The sequence below is a fragment of the Ranitomeya variabilis genome, chromosome 4, assembly GCF_051348905.1.
Source record: "Ranitomeya variabilis isolate aRanVar5 chromosome 4, aRanVar5.hap1, whole genome shotgun sequence".
Lineage (NCBI taxonomy): Eukaryota > Metazoa > Chordata > Amphibia > Anura > Dendrobatidae > Ranitomeya > Ranitomeya variabilis.
This window is the reverse complement of record NC_135235.1, coordinates 121,794,979-121,811,497: the sequence shown is the minus strand read 5'-3', so window position 1 is coordinate 121,811,497 and position 16,519 is coordinate 121,794,979. Positions and strand designations below refer to the sequence as shown.

The 16,519-nt window shown below is 44.5% G+C and overlaps 1 long non-coding RNA gene across 1 annotated transcript in view; it reads left to right on the top strand.

The window, feature by feature from the left end:
* The window catches only part of LOC143768486 (uncharacterized), a 147,868-nt gene that overhangs the window by 30,967 nt on the left and 100,382 nt on the right, over positions 1–16,519 (top strand). The gene's annotated exons all lie outside the window — the stretch shown is intronic.

Here is a 16,519-nt window from a genome sequence, read left to right as displayed (position 1 = left end):
CCCCCGGACCATTCGGTTCCTTTTTCGGTTAAGAACTTGAGGTCGGCCACCTTACATGCAGCAGTGGTTAGTGAAAAGTTAAAAAAGGAGGTGGAGTTAGGGAGAATGGCTGGTCCTTTTTCTGGTTTACCTGTCGAAGGGATGATTGTTTCACCGTTGGGGGTGGTCCCAAAAAAGGAACCGAATAAATTTCGCCTAATACAGCATTTGTCGTACCCGAAGGGGTTGTCTGTTAACGATGGCATTTCGCAAGTTATGTTCGGTGGTTTATACGTCTTTTGATATGGCCGTGCACTGGGTACGCAGTTACGGCACAGGAGCTTTGTTGGCGAAGACGGATGTGGAGTCGGCCTTTAGATTACTTCCGATTCACCCGGACAGTATTCCGTTGTTGGGTTGTTTTTGGAATGACGGTTATTATCTAGACAGATGTCTGCCGATGGGTTGTGCCATTTCATGTTCCTTGTTTGAGACATTTAGTACCTTTCTAGAATGGGTGGTCAGGGAGGTGGCTGGTGTTCCGTCCGTCATTCATTACTTGGATGATTTTTTTGTTTATAGGTCCTCCCGATTCTAATGTGTGTAGCAATACTTTGGCCGCCATGGAGTGGGTGGCGGAGCTTTTTGGTGTCCCCTTAGCTAAGGAAAAAACTGAAGGCCCTTGCACTGTTTTGAGTTTTCTGGGTATTCTGATAGACTCGGAAAAAATGGAATGTCGGTTGCCAGAAGAAAAATTGTTGTTTTTGAAACAGGAGGTCGGTCGCATTGTCAGGCTCAAAAAGTTGACTTTGAAAGAGTTGCAGTCTTTGCTCGGTCGCTTGAATTTTGCGTGTAGGATTATGCCCATGGGACAAATTTTTTGCCGCAGGTTGTCCAGGGCGATGGCGGGGGTACGGGCCCCGCATCATTTCATTCGACTGCGTCAAGAACTTAGGGACGATTTGATGGTGTGGCACAGTTTTTTGGTGCATTAATGGTCACTCTTTGATACAGCAGCACAATTTTGATTGTGAGATCTACACGGATGCAGCAGGCAGTGTCAGTTACGGGGCCTATTGCGCAGGCCGATGGAGCGTTGGAACGTGGCCGGACGTTTGGCATGAGAGTGGTCTCACAAAAATCTCACTTTGTTGGAGTTGTTTCCCATTGTGGTGGCAGTTTTAATTTGGGGTGACGTTTTTGCAAATCGCAGAATTAGGTTTCATTGCGACAATATGAGTGTGGTGTCGGTGATCACCATGCTGTCAGCATCGTCGCCTCCCGTGATAAAGTTGGTGAGAGAACTTGTTTTGCGATGTTTGGAGATCAATGCTTGGATTTCAGCGGTGCATGTACCTGGCGTGCAAAATTCGTTAGCAGATGCCTTATCTCGTTTGCAGTGGGAGCGTTTCCGGGAGCTGGCACCAGAAGCGGACGCAGCAGGAGCGGTATGCCCTTCGCACTTGTGGGAGATTCCTACGGAGGAGCGGGACGGTTGATTCGGGCCTCTCAGTTACGAGTCAGACTTGGGCGGCATATGAAGCATCATGGAATATTTGGCAGAGTTCGGTGTTGCAGTGGGGTGCGTTAAGGTCTGAGGACGACAAGTTGTTAGCTGTTTTGTGTTTGGTTGGTAGGGCGGTGGATTCCGGCTGGTCTATCTCTAAGGTGAACAAATTGGTGGACGGCTTAGCTTTTGGTTTTAAGCTAGAGGGCTAGGTGGATGTGACAGAAATTTTTTTGGTACGGCAAGCATTAAAAGGTTTTTGGAGGGGTAATAGGAGGGTTGACGGACGCCGGCCTATATCTTTCAATGTCCTTGAACGTTTAGGCGGCATATTGGAAAGTATTTGCTGTTCTCATTTTGAAACGGTATTGCTTCGTTTGGCTTTTTCTTTGGCCTTTTTCGGTGCTTTACGATTAGGGGAGTTGGTGTCTCATAGCAGAGTTAGTGCAGGTGGATTATTGGCTCAAGATGTTGATTTTTGGACTGGTGGTATCGTGTTTTGGATCTGGCGTTCCAAGACGGATCAAGCCGGGACGGGGAAACGGGTAGTGTTGGGCAGAGTTGCTGGGTCAGTGATTTGCCCTGAACGATGTTTAAAGGCTTATTGGAGTTTGTGGTCCAGTCGGGCGGGCCCGTTGTTGTGCCATCAAGACGGAGTTTTCCTGTCCCGTTTTCAGTTTATTGCGATTCTTCACAAAAGTTTAGGGGTTTTGGGTTTTTCGCGGGATGAGTTCGGATCGCATTCGTTCAGGATCGGGGCAGCGTCGGAGGCTGATAGCCTTGGCCTGGGGTCAGAAGTGATCAAGCGGATTGGGCGCTGGAGCTCAGGCCGTTATTTGTCTTATGTACGGCACTAATTGCAGTAGCTTTGTAGTGTACTGGTCCTTGCTTAATGGTTATTGTTGTTATTATATTTCAGGTCGGGGCCCATACCTTGCTTGGATTTTTGGACATTCGTTTGTCTATTGGGGGGTGCTTCGTGCGGATGCCTGGCCGGACGGTAGGCAGTTGGGTTTCAGTAGGGAACAAGTTGTTGTTCGGTGGCTTGGTTTTCGGGGAATGGTTTGGAGCAGGGTGATTTCTTATTTTTCACGAGCTGCCCTTTTGGATAGAGCACCTGATATTTTGGTGGTTCATTTGGGAGGGAACGACTTAGGCTCCAAACCGGTCAGACTTGATAAGACACATTCTTTTTGATTTTCTCCGGTTGTTGAAGGCGTTCCCGGGGGTGTTAACAGTCTGGTCGGATATTGTTCCTCGTAAGAAGTGGAGGTTAGCGCGATCTTTTAAGGGGATCAATAGGGCTAGGGTGAAGTTGAACAGTACGGTAGCGAAATTTGTATCCAGGAATGGGGGTATAAGTGTGCGGCACTTTGATTTGGAGGCGGGTGTTGGTAATTTTTGGAGGGAGGACGGGGTTCACCTGAATGAGATTGGCATTGATTTGTGGGCCTTGTCAATACAGGAAGGAATTGAGAGAGCTATGATGGCGTTGGGGCACTCACAAACCTGAGGTGTTCAGGGCTGTGAGTTTGTGGCGGGGGGTGGGGTTCTTGGAGTTGATGCGGATTAAGTGGGGAAGGAATTTGAAGGAAATTCCGGACAGTTAAATGGGTTGGTTGTTCTGGCATTTTGGTTACAGGCTCTGGACGGGGTTTTTACCCTGGGAGCTGGTGGTGGTTAATTTGTTCCCGGAACGGGAATTATGGTGCCCTTGAGCTGGTGGTACGGCTGAGGGTAATTTGCGGTGTTTAAGTTCTGTTTTTGGTTTTGCCAAAATATTTTAAGCCAGAATTTTTTCCCGGTGGGCTCCAAGAACCCTCCCCTCGAATTTTTCATAAAATGTATGTTAATGCTTAAAGAAAATGTTTATTCTTGTTTGTTAATAAACTGGCCGCTGTGGCCAAAATTATCCAAAAGAAGATATTGTGTTTCGTTTTTATTTGAAGTTTGGGTTTCTGAGCGCACGGGGTGGTGGGTGATGTTTTTATGGGTAAGAAGGAGCCATATTGGCCATACACGGTCAAGATCCCTGCACATTGCGGCTGATTCGCTGCAGCTCCTCTGAGTCGGCTGTCAACTTGACATTCGGCACACATAACAGCCGACTTTCAGTCAGGGGGTGGCAGAATGCAGCCACCAGGGGAGACACTGCGGACAGCCAGATTAAGAGGCCCGACTGTGCCCCCCTGCTGGCTGTGCCAGAGGCACATGCCCCAGCTGTCCCCTCTAGATACGCCTCTGGTATAATGGTCCTCACATAGCCCTGCAAACTGTATAATGTTCTCCATATAGCCCTGCAAACTGTACATTGGTATCCACATAGCCCTGCAAACTGTATAATGGCCCGCACATAGCCCTGCATATAGTATAATGGTCACCACATAGCCCTGCAAACTGTATAATGGTCTCCAAATAGCCCTGCAAACTGTATAATGGTCTCCACATAGCCCTACATATAGTATAATGGTCTTCACATAGCCCTGCAAACTGTATAATGGTCTCCACATAGCCCTGCAAACTGTATAATGGCCCGCACATAGCCCTGCATATAGTATAATGGTCTCCACATAGCCCTGCAAACTGTATAGTGCCTCCACATAGCCCAGTAAATGGTATAAGGATCCCAACATAGCCCTGCAATCAATTTTATGGCCCCCACAAAGCTCTCCAAACAGTATGATGGCCTTATTTAAAAAAAATAAAATAAATAAATAAAAGTACTCATCTCTCTTCATTCCCCACTGCTCTGGTCTTTGCAGCGCCTGTTCTGAACCTCTGCTCTCAAATGTCACAGCTCAAACGCACAGGGAGAATGATGGAGGATGGAGCTGATAGCTCTCTGTTCCATAATTACTTTTCAACTGTATCAACATCCAGAATGCCGATAAAGTTAAATGTACAATACTAGGCCATGGGGGACCAACTCACAGGCCCCATAGCAACCACATGGTCAGTGAGGACGGACTGGGCCGCAGGACTTTAAGGGAGGACAGCATGACAGGGTTGAGTGGGCCTATAGGGAGTGAACAGAAAGGTGGGGGTAATAGTGTAGGGTAATGAGGCAATTTTTATTTGAATCGGGGCTCACGGATTGGCTAGGAGGTGAAGTAGGCGGGAAGAAGGGGGTGACGGGGGGGACGATTATAAAAGCGGGCACACATCTTAGAGGAGCAACCATTTTTGTGCCCCTCTTAGCAATATAACAAGCTCCCGCCCACCCACCCTCCCTTTTTTTAAAAAATTTGCGGAATTGCAGGGTTTTACAAAGGGCGGAGACTTCGTGTCAGGAGTTTTAGGCAAGCTTGGCAAGGGTTGGATCAGTTGCGCTAAGGGTTTTTTAGGTATGCTTCGTCGCGGCAGCATGGCGGGGGGGAAAGAGGTCCTCGAAGTTGGTGGTGCTAAGAAATGGCAGCTTGGAGGGTTTTTTTTTTTTTAAGATCCTGGACTCCCCATGGTGTGGTTTTGAAAATGGAAAGGAAATTGGTGGTTATACAGTCGAGATGACTGGGGCCGTGGGATTCTGGCGGATATTGGCCGGGCGAGTCTCTTAAGCATCTCTGAGCTGGTGCCTAGTGGCTAGAGGCAAGGACACGACCTGGAGGCCAAATTATGGAGATTGGATATGACTTGGTTAATTCTTGGGGCTTCGAGGACCGCCTTCCCTGGGGTTTAATGTTAAGAAATTAAACTGTTTTGTTTGAATATTAATAAAAAGGCTGCTGTGGCCAATTTATCCAAATAAACCTGTGATGAGTAGTCATTGGGGTATGGGTTAAGAGTGCGGGGAACATGTGGTTAGAAGAGTTTAAGGTTAACGGTCAGTTTTAAGTGAAACTCACGGGCATCACGAATACCCAATGTCATGCTGCTATTAGTGATATGCCACAGCTATAGGACTGTTTCTCGGCAACTATAACTGGATCTTTAGTCAAAGAAGACGGAATTCTGAACAGTTCTAAACATCAGTTGATTTTGCAAATCTTGTGCAAAAAAGATGAATAGAAATATGAATTTCACCTTTCAGCATGATAATGTCCATAAACATACCTCCAAATTAACAAAAAAATGGCTTCTCTAGAACAAGATGAGAGTTGTGGAATGGCCCTGCCAGAACCCAGATCTGAATCCAATTGAAAATGTGTGGGATGACCTGAAGAGGGCGCTGTACTGAGGAGATGCCCTCACAATCTCACAGATTTGGAGCACTACTGCAAAGACTTGTGGAGAAAAATTGCCAATTCTAGATGTACCATGCTGATAGACAACTACCCAAAAAGACTTAACACGACAATAAATTGAAAGTGTACTTCAATGACGTGTTAGTTTAAGGGTTTGTATGTATATTTCTTCAACCACATTATTTTAACCCCTTCATGTCCTTGGGATTTTCCGTTTTTCCGTGTTCGTTTTTCGCTCCCCTCCTTCCCAGAGCCATAACTTTTTTATTTTTCTGTCAATATGGCCATGTGAGGGCTTATTTTTTGCTAAACAAGTTGTACTTTTGAACGACATCATTGGTTTAAGCATGTCGTGTACTAGAAAACGGGAAAAAAATTCCAAGTAAAGTGAAATTGCAAAAAAAAGTTCAATCCCACACTTGTTTTTTGTTTGGCTTTTTTGCTAGGTTCACTAAATGCTAAAACTGACCTGCCGTTATGATTCTCCAGGTCATTACATGTTCATAAACATAAGGATGAATGACCTCGGGGAGATCAAAACATCCAACACCGCGGAGACACCATCACGTGTTTCTCAACGCAAGCAATGAATAGCCAGGTCTTTCACCGGGAAGGAACAACCACGGGAAGGGCAGCATCCAATAAAGAAAATCTGTGGATGGATACCATGTTTTGGCATAGGCGGTTTTCCTTTATTGGATGCTGCGCTTCCCGTGGTTGTTCCTTCCCGGTGAAAGATCTGGCTATTCATTGCTTGCGTTGAGAAACACGTGATGGTGTCTCCGCAGCTTTTCTACATGCAATTACGAGTTCATAGACACCTAACATGTCTGGGTAATTTTTTATCTAAGTGGTAAAACAAAAATTCCAAACTTTGCCAAAAAAAAAATTGCGCCTTTTTCTGATACCCGTAGCGTCTCCATTTTTCATGATCTGGGGTCGGTTGAGGGCTTATTTTTTGCGTGCCGAGCTGGTGTTTATAATGATAGCATTTTAGTGCAGATATGTTCTTTTGATCGCCCTTTATTGCATTTTAATGCAATGTCACAGCAACCAAAAAACCGTAATTCTGGCGTTTCGAATGTTTTTCTCACTTTGCTGTTTAGCGATCAGGTTAATGCTTTTTTCTATTGATAGATCGGGTGATTCTGAACGCGGCGATACCAAATATGTGTAGGTTTGATTTTTTTTTTATTGATTTATTTTGAATGGGGCGAAAGGGGGATGATTTAAACTTTTATATATTTTTTATTTTTTTCACATTTTTTTTATCTTTTTTTTACTTTTGCCATGCTTCAATAGCATCCATAGGAGGCTAGAAGCTGGCACAACTCGACCACCTCTGCTACATAGCAGCGATCATCAGATCGCTGCTATGCAGCAGAAATGCAGGTGTGCTATGTGCGCCGACCACAGGGTGGCGCTCATAGCTAGCCGGGATCAGTAACTATAGAGGTCTCAAGGACCTCTATGGTTACAATGCAGAAGCATCGCTGACCCCCGATCATGTGACGGGGGTCAGCGATGCCCTCGTTTCCGGCCGCCCGGCCGGAAGCGGTAGTTAAATGCCGTTGTCTGTGTTTTACAGTGGCATTTAACTAGTTGATAGTTCAAAACAGCTGACATGTCCCGGCTTTGATGCGGCTCACCGCCGGAGCCCGCATCAAAGACGGGGGTTCTGACCTCGGACGTACTATCCCGTCCGAGGTCAGAAAGGGGTTAATTTTATTTTTTTAATTTCCCATCCAAAAAGATTTCCGTTTGTTTTGCAGTGGATTTGTACAGATTACAGGTGACTTTAAAAGTGGAAAAAAATTCTAAAATGTTTCTTTTAATATCCACTGTTAGTCCTGTTTTACCTTATTTTATCTAAATAATTTTTGTTCTATAAAACTAAGAGAAGAGACTGCAATCTGCTCATGGTCGTTTATTTCATGCCGGTGCCCTTATGCTGATTTATTGACAGATTATGAAGTTCTGAATTTCTTGTTTTCAACTTCCCCGGTGGACTCGATCAGGAGAGAAGTGGTCATCGGTGACAGCAGTAAGGGGTTATTCCTGGTTCTGCTACATCCGCCTTCTGGAATAATAACGGTGTCTACGTTTATGACCTAGAAGAAGCCAATGTATAAATATAAGGTTGCCCATTGCCAAGAATTACATGTATAGCATTATAATGGAGGTTATACTGTTTAGTGTAGGCTCAATAACATTTACCCATTTTATGGGGTCTGCGAGTCCTTCTCCTTCTGGGATAGGATCTCCTGCTTTTCTTGTGAGAAGCCATGATGTCTTGATGGTACCAGGCGGGTTGCTAATAACTTGTGGGCTGCCAGTAGAATGTCCTACACCCTGAGGCCATTATGACAGGTAGAACGCTCTCTCATTACCTAGTAGCTGTGAGGTCACCTGTATGATGTGAGGGAATGTTGGCTAGATAGGGTTGGCCGCTCTGTTTGTGAATATGGTGGGGGGCATGGTTCATTAACGGAATTGCTCAAGTAAAAAGATTAATTTTATATATATCTATAACACACAGTATATATATGGAATATTAAATTCTCCCAATAATGCCCCCCGAAGGTCTTATGACCTGGTGATCCACACACTATGTGAAATAAATTGGAAATAAAAACATACATAAAAAAATAAATAAAAACCCAAAACAAAAATAAATAAATAAATAAAAAAACCTGCTAATCAAAACCACTGTTAGGCCGGTTTCCCACGTCAGTGGCTCCGGTACGTGAGGTGACAGTTTCCTCACGTACCGGAGACACTGACACACGTAGACCCATAAAAATCAATGCATCTGTTCAGATGTCATTGATTTTTTGCGGACCGTGTCTCCGTGTGCCAAACACGGAGACATGTCAGTGTTCGTGGGAGCGCACGTTTTACACAGTGAGACTATGGAACTCTCTGCCGTATGATGTTGTAATGAGTGATTCATTAATTACATTTAAGAGGGGACTGGATACCTTTCTGGAAAAGTATAATGTTACAGGGTATATACACTAGATTCCTTGATAAGGCGTTGATCCAGGGAACTAGTCTGATTGCCGTATGTGGAGTCGGGAAGGAATTTTTTTCCCCATGGTGGAGTTACTCTTTGCCACATGGTTTTTTTTTGCCTTCCTCTGGATCAACATGTTAGGGCATGTTAGGTTAGGCTATGGGTTGAACTAGATGGACTTACAGTCTTCCTTCAACCTTAATAACTATGTAACTATGTAACACGGACCCATTAAAGTCAATGGGTCCGTGTAAAACACGGACCTCACACGGACGTTCTCCGTCTGGGGTCCGTGTGCGTGCAGGAGACAGCGCTACAGTAAGCACTGTCCCCCCCACATGGTGCTGAAGCCGCGAATCATATGTTCCCTGCAGCAGCGTTTGCTGCAGAGAAAATATGAATAATAGTGTTCAAAATAAAGATCTATGTGTCCGCCGTCCCCGCACCCTGTGCGCCCCCCCCCCGCTGTTCAGAAAATACTCACCCGCTCCCACGTTGGCTGTCACTCCTTCCTCTCTGCCCCGCGCCTCCTATTGTATGCGGTCACGTGGGGCCGCTCATTTACAATCATGAATAGTCGGCTCCGCCCCTATGGGAGGTGGAGACACATATTCATGACTGTAAATGATCGGCCCCACGTGACCGCATACACTAGAAGCCGCGGCCAGACCAGGAAGCAGCGAGGGAGGCGGGTAAGTATTTTCTGAACAGCGGGGGGGTGCACAGGGGGTGGGGGGGCGGCGGACACATAGATCTTTATTTTAAACACTATTCATATTTTCTCTGCAGCAAACGCTGCTGCAGGGAACATATGAATCGCGGCTTCAGCACGATGCAGGGTACCACACGCGTGGGTACCACACGCTCCGTGTGGTACCCACTCGCCATACGGGCGGCACACGTGTGCCGCACGTATGGCCTACGTGAGTTCCCAGGCACACGGACACGGATAACTCCGGTACCGATTTATTCCGGTACCGGAATTATCTGGACGTGTGGGACAGCCCTTAGGGTTTGTGTCCACGTTCAGGATTGCATCAGGATTTGGTCAGGATTTTCCATCAGTATTTGTAAGCCAAAACCAGGAGTGGGTGATAAATGCAGAAGTGGTGCATATGTTTCTGTTATACTATTCCTCTAATTGTTCCAGTCCTGGTTTTGGCTTACAAATACTGATGGAAAATCCTGACCAAATCCTGAAGCAATCCTGAATGTGGACACATACCCTTACCCAAGCCCTTTGTGGTTATAAAAAAAAACCAAAAAAACTTTTTACACTTTGTGGGTTTGTGCACACGTTTTGGATTTGGCTGCGGATCCGCAGCAGTTTTCCATGTGTTGTACAGTACCATGTAAACCTATGGAAAACCAAAACCCCATGGAAACGCTGCGGTTTATTTTCCGTAGCATGTCAATTCTTTGTGCGGATTCCGCAGCGATTTACACCTGCTCTATAATTGGAATCCGAAGGTGTAAAAACGCATGTGAAAACCGCACAAAAACTGCCGTAAATCCATGGTAAATCCGCAGGTAATCCCCAGGTAAAACGCAGGGAGTGTTACCTGCGGATTTTTCAAGTTCTGCGTGGAATAATCTGCACACGAATCCGCAACGTGTGCACATTGCCTTTATTTTTTTTCCTCCTCTTTTAACAAAAGCTGTAACTTTATTTTTCCATCAACAAAGCCATTTGAGCTATGGAATATTGATTGACGCCGTTCATTTTATCATATCATCTACCAAAAAACAACGGAAATAATTCAGTGCGATAAAATGGTGAAAAACATGATATTCTGAACTCGTTTTTTGGGTTTTGTCTTTACAGCGTTCATTGTGTTGTAAAAATGACCTGGGAACCGAGGTCAGTAGGTCAGTATGCTCTAGGTCAGTATTATAATGGTGATAGCAAACTTCCTTTTTATTTTTTTAAAGTGAACAAAAATTCAGAAGTTTGTAGAAAATAATGTGTTTTTTTGTCACCAAACTGATGTTTGCAATGATACTATTTTTGGGGACATAAGATGTTTTAATTACTTTTTATTGTATTTTTTTAGGGAGGAATGGTAAGAAAAAAACCCGTAATTCTGGCGTTTTTTTTTTTTTTTGTTCACCAATCAGGTTAATTAATTTCAGATTTTTGATAGGTGAGTTTTATGAATGCATTAATACCAAATATGTTAATTTATTTATTTTTATAGTAATATTACTAGCCTTTTAATTAATTAAACAAAGATCAAAGTGAGGGTAGGTTCACACGAGCGTATAAAAAAAACATTCAAATTTGTTTTTACAGAAGCAGCTATTAATTATTTACAAGACCCTTTACACTTTCTTTTTTACAGAATTACAATGTATCCATAAAAATTGAATGCTACACTGTAGCTCCGCATGGCGTCAGTATTTTTTCACACCCAAAGATTAGAACAGTAGAGTCTCCTTCGATTTGCAGACTAAACTCGTGTTTGTCGCCATTTTTTCACACGCAGATTCGGTCAGTGAAAAAAATTGCTCATCTGCTCTGCCCCGTTGAATAATATTGGTTTGAATGCTGTCTGCTTTTTCATACACAGAATACTATTCTAAGACTGAAAATATGGTTGTGTGACCGTATCCTCAGGGCCGCCATCAGGGCACTACTGCTCTGAATGGCGTATGGAGCCCGGTGAACAGAGGGGGTCCACATCGGGCCCCCTCTCTTCTGCTCACCGGGCCCCAGCTGCAGGATTCTGCAGGATTCTGCGGGTGCAGTCCGAGACGCAGGTTCAGTTAAACTCTATTGTGGGCCCGCACGGCAATAGTTAAAAGCCGCCAGCCAATAGGAGGCTGGCAGCTGACGTCAGCACACACGATACCGGCGTATGACATCATTGTCATTCGCTGGCGAGTCCCCGCTTGAAATGCCTGGCTTGGACATCGCCACTGGAACGCGGACAGGTAAGGAGAAAGTGTTTTTTTTTTATTATTATTTTTATTGAAAGCGGCAAGCCTCAAAATGTTTGTGCAGCAAGATGGAGCCACATGGAACATTTGTCTTCTTCCTGCCCCATCTGTCTCCTTCCTGCATCATGATCCTGCACCATGTGAGATGGTGGAGGATGGAAACACATGGCGCAGGATGGAAAGAGATGGGGCACGATGGAGACACATGGTGCAGGATGGAGACATGAGGCAGGATGTACACAGATGGGGCAGGAACATGGGGCAGGATGGAGACAGATGGGGCAGGATGGAGACAGATGGGGCACGATGGAGAGACATGGTGCAGGATGGAGACATGGGGCAGGATGTACACAGATGAGGCAGGATGGAGACAGATGGGGCAGGATCATGGGGCTGGATGAAGATAGATAGGGAGGGATGGAGACAGATAGGGAGGAATAGAGACAGATGGGGCAGGAACATGGGGCAAGATGGAGACACATAGTGCAGTATCATGGGGCAGGATGGAGATATGGTGCAGGATGCAGACACGTGGTGCAGTATCATGGGCAGGATGGAGACAGATAGGGAGGTATGGAGATAGATGGGGCAGGATGGAGACACCTGGAGCAGGATCATGGGGAAGGATGGAGATACACGGAGCAGTATCTTGGGGCAGGATAGAGATGGGGCATATATATAACAAGATGAGGTCCAGGATAAGCAACATCTACACCAGAATGGGGCCAAGATGAGGGACATATACCAGGATTGGTAACATACAGTGGGGCAAAAAATATTTAGTCAGTCAGCAATAGTGCAAGTTCCACCGCTTAAAAAGATGAGAGGCGTCTGTAATTTACATCATAGGTAGACCTCAACTATGGGAGACAAACTGAGAAAAAAAAATCCAGAAAATCACATTGTCTGTTTTTTTATCATTTTATTTGCATATTCTGGTGGAAAATAAGTATTTGGTCAGAAACAAAATTTCATCTCAATACTTTGTAATATATGCTTTGTTGGCAATGACAGAGGTCAAACGTTTTCTGTAAGTCTTCACAAGGTTGCCACACACTGTTGTTGGTATGTTGGCCCATTCCTCCATGCAGATCTCCTCTAGAGCAGTGATGTTTTTGGCTTTTCGCTTGGCAACACGGACTTTCAACTCCCTCCAAAGGCTTTCTATAGGGTTGAGATCTGGAGACTGGCTTGGCCACTCCAGGACCTTGAAATGCTTCTTACGAAGCCACTCCTTCGTTGCCCTGGTGGTGTGCTTTGGATCATTGTCATGTTGAAAGACCCAACCACGTTTCATCTTCAATGCCCTTGCTGATGGAAGGAGGTTTGCACTCAAAATCTCACGATACATGGCCCCATTCATTCTTTCATGTACCCGGATCAGTCGTCCTGGCCCCTTTGCAGAGAAACAGCCCCAAAGCATGATGTTTCCACCACCATGCTTTACAGTAGATATGGTGTTTGATGGATGCAACTCAGTATTCTTTTTCCTCCAAACACGACAAGTTGTGTTTCTACCAAACAGTTCCAGTTTGGTTTCATCAGACCATAGGACATTCTCCCAAAACTCCTCTGGATCATCCAAATGCTCTCTAGCAAACTTCAGACGGGCCCGGACATGTACTGGCTTAAGCAGTGGGACACGTCTGGCACTGCAGGATCTGAGTCTATGGTGGCGTAGTGTGTTACTTATGGTAGGCCTTGTTACATTGGTCCCAGCTCTCTGCAGTTCATTCACTAGGTACCCCCGCGTGGTTCTGGGACTTTTGCTCACCGTTCTTGTGATCATTCTGACCCCACGGGGTGGGATTTTGCGTGGAGCCCCAGATCGAGGGAGATTATCAGTGGTCTTGAATGTCTTCCATTTTCTAATTATTGCTCCCACTGTTGATTTCTTCACTCCAAGCTGGTTGGCTATTGCAGATTCAGTCTTCCCAGCCTGGTGCAGGGCTACAATTTTGTTTCTGGTGTCCTTTGACAGCTCTTTGGTCTTAACAATAGTGGAGTTTGGAGTCAGACTGTTTGAGGGTGTGCACAGGTGTCTTTTTATACTGATAACAAGTTTAAACAGGTGCCATTACTACAGGTAATGAGTGGAGGAAAGAGGAGACTCTTAAAGAAGAAGTTACAGGTCTGTGAGAGCCAGAAATCTTGATTGTTTGTTTCTGACCAAATACTTATTTTCCACCAGAATATGCAAATAAAATGATAAAAAAACAGACTGTGATTTTCTGGATTTTTTTTTCTCAGTTTGTCTCCCATAGTTGAGGTCTACCTATGATGTAAATTACAGACGCCTCTCATCTTTTTAAGTGGTGGAACTTGCACTATTGCTGACTGACTAAATACTTTTTTGCCCCACTGTATATGAGGATTGGGGACATATATACCAGGATGAGCCCAGGATTGGGGGCATATATACCAGGATCCAGGATAGGGAACATACAGTATATACCTATATACCTGGATAGGTCCAGTTTGGGGAACATATTTCCCTGGATTGGGAGCATATATGTCAGGATGGGGCCAGGATGAACCCAGGATAGGGGACATTACTGGATAATGCTGAAAGGGGGGGGAAACACATATTTCCTTCTAGGATTTAGAATGCTATGAGGGCCCATACATCTGACCAACATGCTGGGAAGCCCTGGTCCAAATGTTGCAACAGTGTCCATTGCACTCTATGCCACTGTTATTTAGGTTTATTATATTTTTCTCTTATGGGCCAAAGACTAACAGCCATATAGTTGCTAACTACCTGTCTGTTGTGCCTGGTGCCAATCTCTACTGGCCCTGGGAGGTCACATACCACTCCTGTAATCGATTCTGCTGTTTCCATTGGCATCACATAGACAGAGCAGCTGCTTTTCTTCTGCTCAGTTGATGGGCCGTGGCGTGACTGCTGATGTCATGCTGATAGACAGTCTGATCCCCGCTGTCTAACTAGGGGGAGCTGGGTGTCAATCGGCATGACATCAGCAGACTCACCTAGTTGACAGAGCAGCTCCAAACAGAAGCAGCTACTATGTTGATGTGAAGCAGCAGAATCGCCAGGAGTGGTCTGTGATGTCTGAACTGTCGCCAGTCAGATCTTAGGCAAAAAAATTACTTGGCACTCAGTATTTGAAAAAAATGATTCCTTCTATATTGTGCATCCAGACCAAATAGATTAAACTAAGTGTAATAAAACAACAGCACTCCAATTGTTGGTGAAACAACAGACCCGTGGAAGCGCTTATTGCGTGAAACGGCCGTCGTCCTATTGCCTGCATAATCTGCACTTGTTTTACCCGCAATACCTTGTCCATGATCTTTATTATGTAATAAAGGACTAAGGTTGTTTTTTTCACCAATAATTGGAGTACTGCTGCTTTTTTCTTGTTTTATTGGACTTTGTATGCACCTTCTTCATAGCAAGCACCTCCAGCAAGGTGAAGGTTTCTGGAATGTGTCCGTGATTCAGAGCTCATTCATCCTTTAACAGTGAGTACTAAGATCGGTTTTTCTCAGTGCCATTCATATTTCTTCTTACTGATTAAATTAAGGGTATGTGCACACGATGCGGAAAACGCTGCGGATTACAATGTAAACCTATGGGAAACAAAAAAACGCTGTGCACATGCTGCGGAAAAAACCGCGCGGAAACGCAGCGGTTTACATTCCGCAGCATGTCACTTCTTTCTGCGGATTCCGCAGCGGTTTTACAGCTGCTCCTATAGAACACCGCAGTTGTAAAACCGCAGTGAAATCCGCAGGAAAACTGCTGTAAATCCGCTCTAAATTCGCGATAAATCTGCAGCAATCACGCAGCGTTTTTGTCCTGCAGATTTATCAAATCCGCTACGGAAAAATCCGCAGTGGACCATTATACGTGTGCACACAGCCTAAACGTTTTCGGTCCCTCATAGGACCTTCATCAGAATTTCCTTATTGGAGATAACTAGAGTATACATAAAATAGAAAAACAAAACAAGACAAGATCAACAATATGTCGTGGAATACAAAATACATGGGAAAATGTTAGTATGATTCCACTTGTCAAACGATTTGACGCGATAGGAGATGACAGAAGATATTCTATCCAAGGGTGCTTACAGTGAACAAGAAGTAATAAAAACTGTTTCAGTAAAAGTAACGTGAACTAGGTGTGGAAGCATGGAAGTACCTGGAAAAGAAACACTGTTATAATATCGCGGTAGAAGAAAGTGAATCCACAGGTAACAGTTTTGTGCTGTAAGAGAAATTACCAGTTTTGTGCTGTAGGGAAAATAACCTTCCTGAAATTATCTTAGTAAGAAAGGGTTAATGGCAGTTATGCTGTGACTAGTGATCTTAAGGTAATTGTAAAAATAATTATGAGAAGTAGATACCTGGATGTCATATGAAATTACGGGAATAAATGCGGCTGTATGCAGTCTGGTGATGGTAATGCCAACTGTAGGAACTGAAAGGGTAAGGAAATCAAGGTATATATGAAACACCTTACATGATTACTGCCTGTCAGATCTTAGCCACGTGAGAAAACAATAAAATTGTCCCAGATAACCCCATGAAGGTTTTGCTCAGATATTACAGATTTGTTGCAGGTTCTTGGTGTGGACTTCACGCCAAGTATCATGGAAAATGTAGATTACAATATATGTGGATGAAGTTGCTATCTACATATGTAAGCTAAGACCTCATTCACAAGTCAGCGATTTTTCACATGCACAAAAATAGTCTGATTTCCCTCAGTGCTGGATCAGATTTTCCTCAGTGTTTGGTCAGTGTGTCAGCTTTTACCATCAGAGTTTCATCATTTTTTTCTTTTATGAAAAAAAGTGTCTGATGTGCTGTCTAATTTTTTTTTTTAGTGACCCATAGAATTTGTTTGGCAAGTGTGATCACTGACTT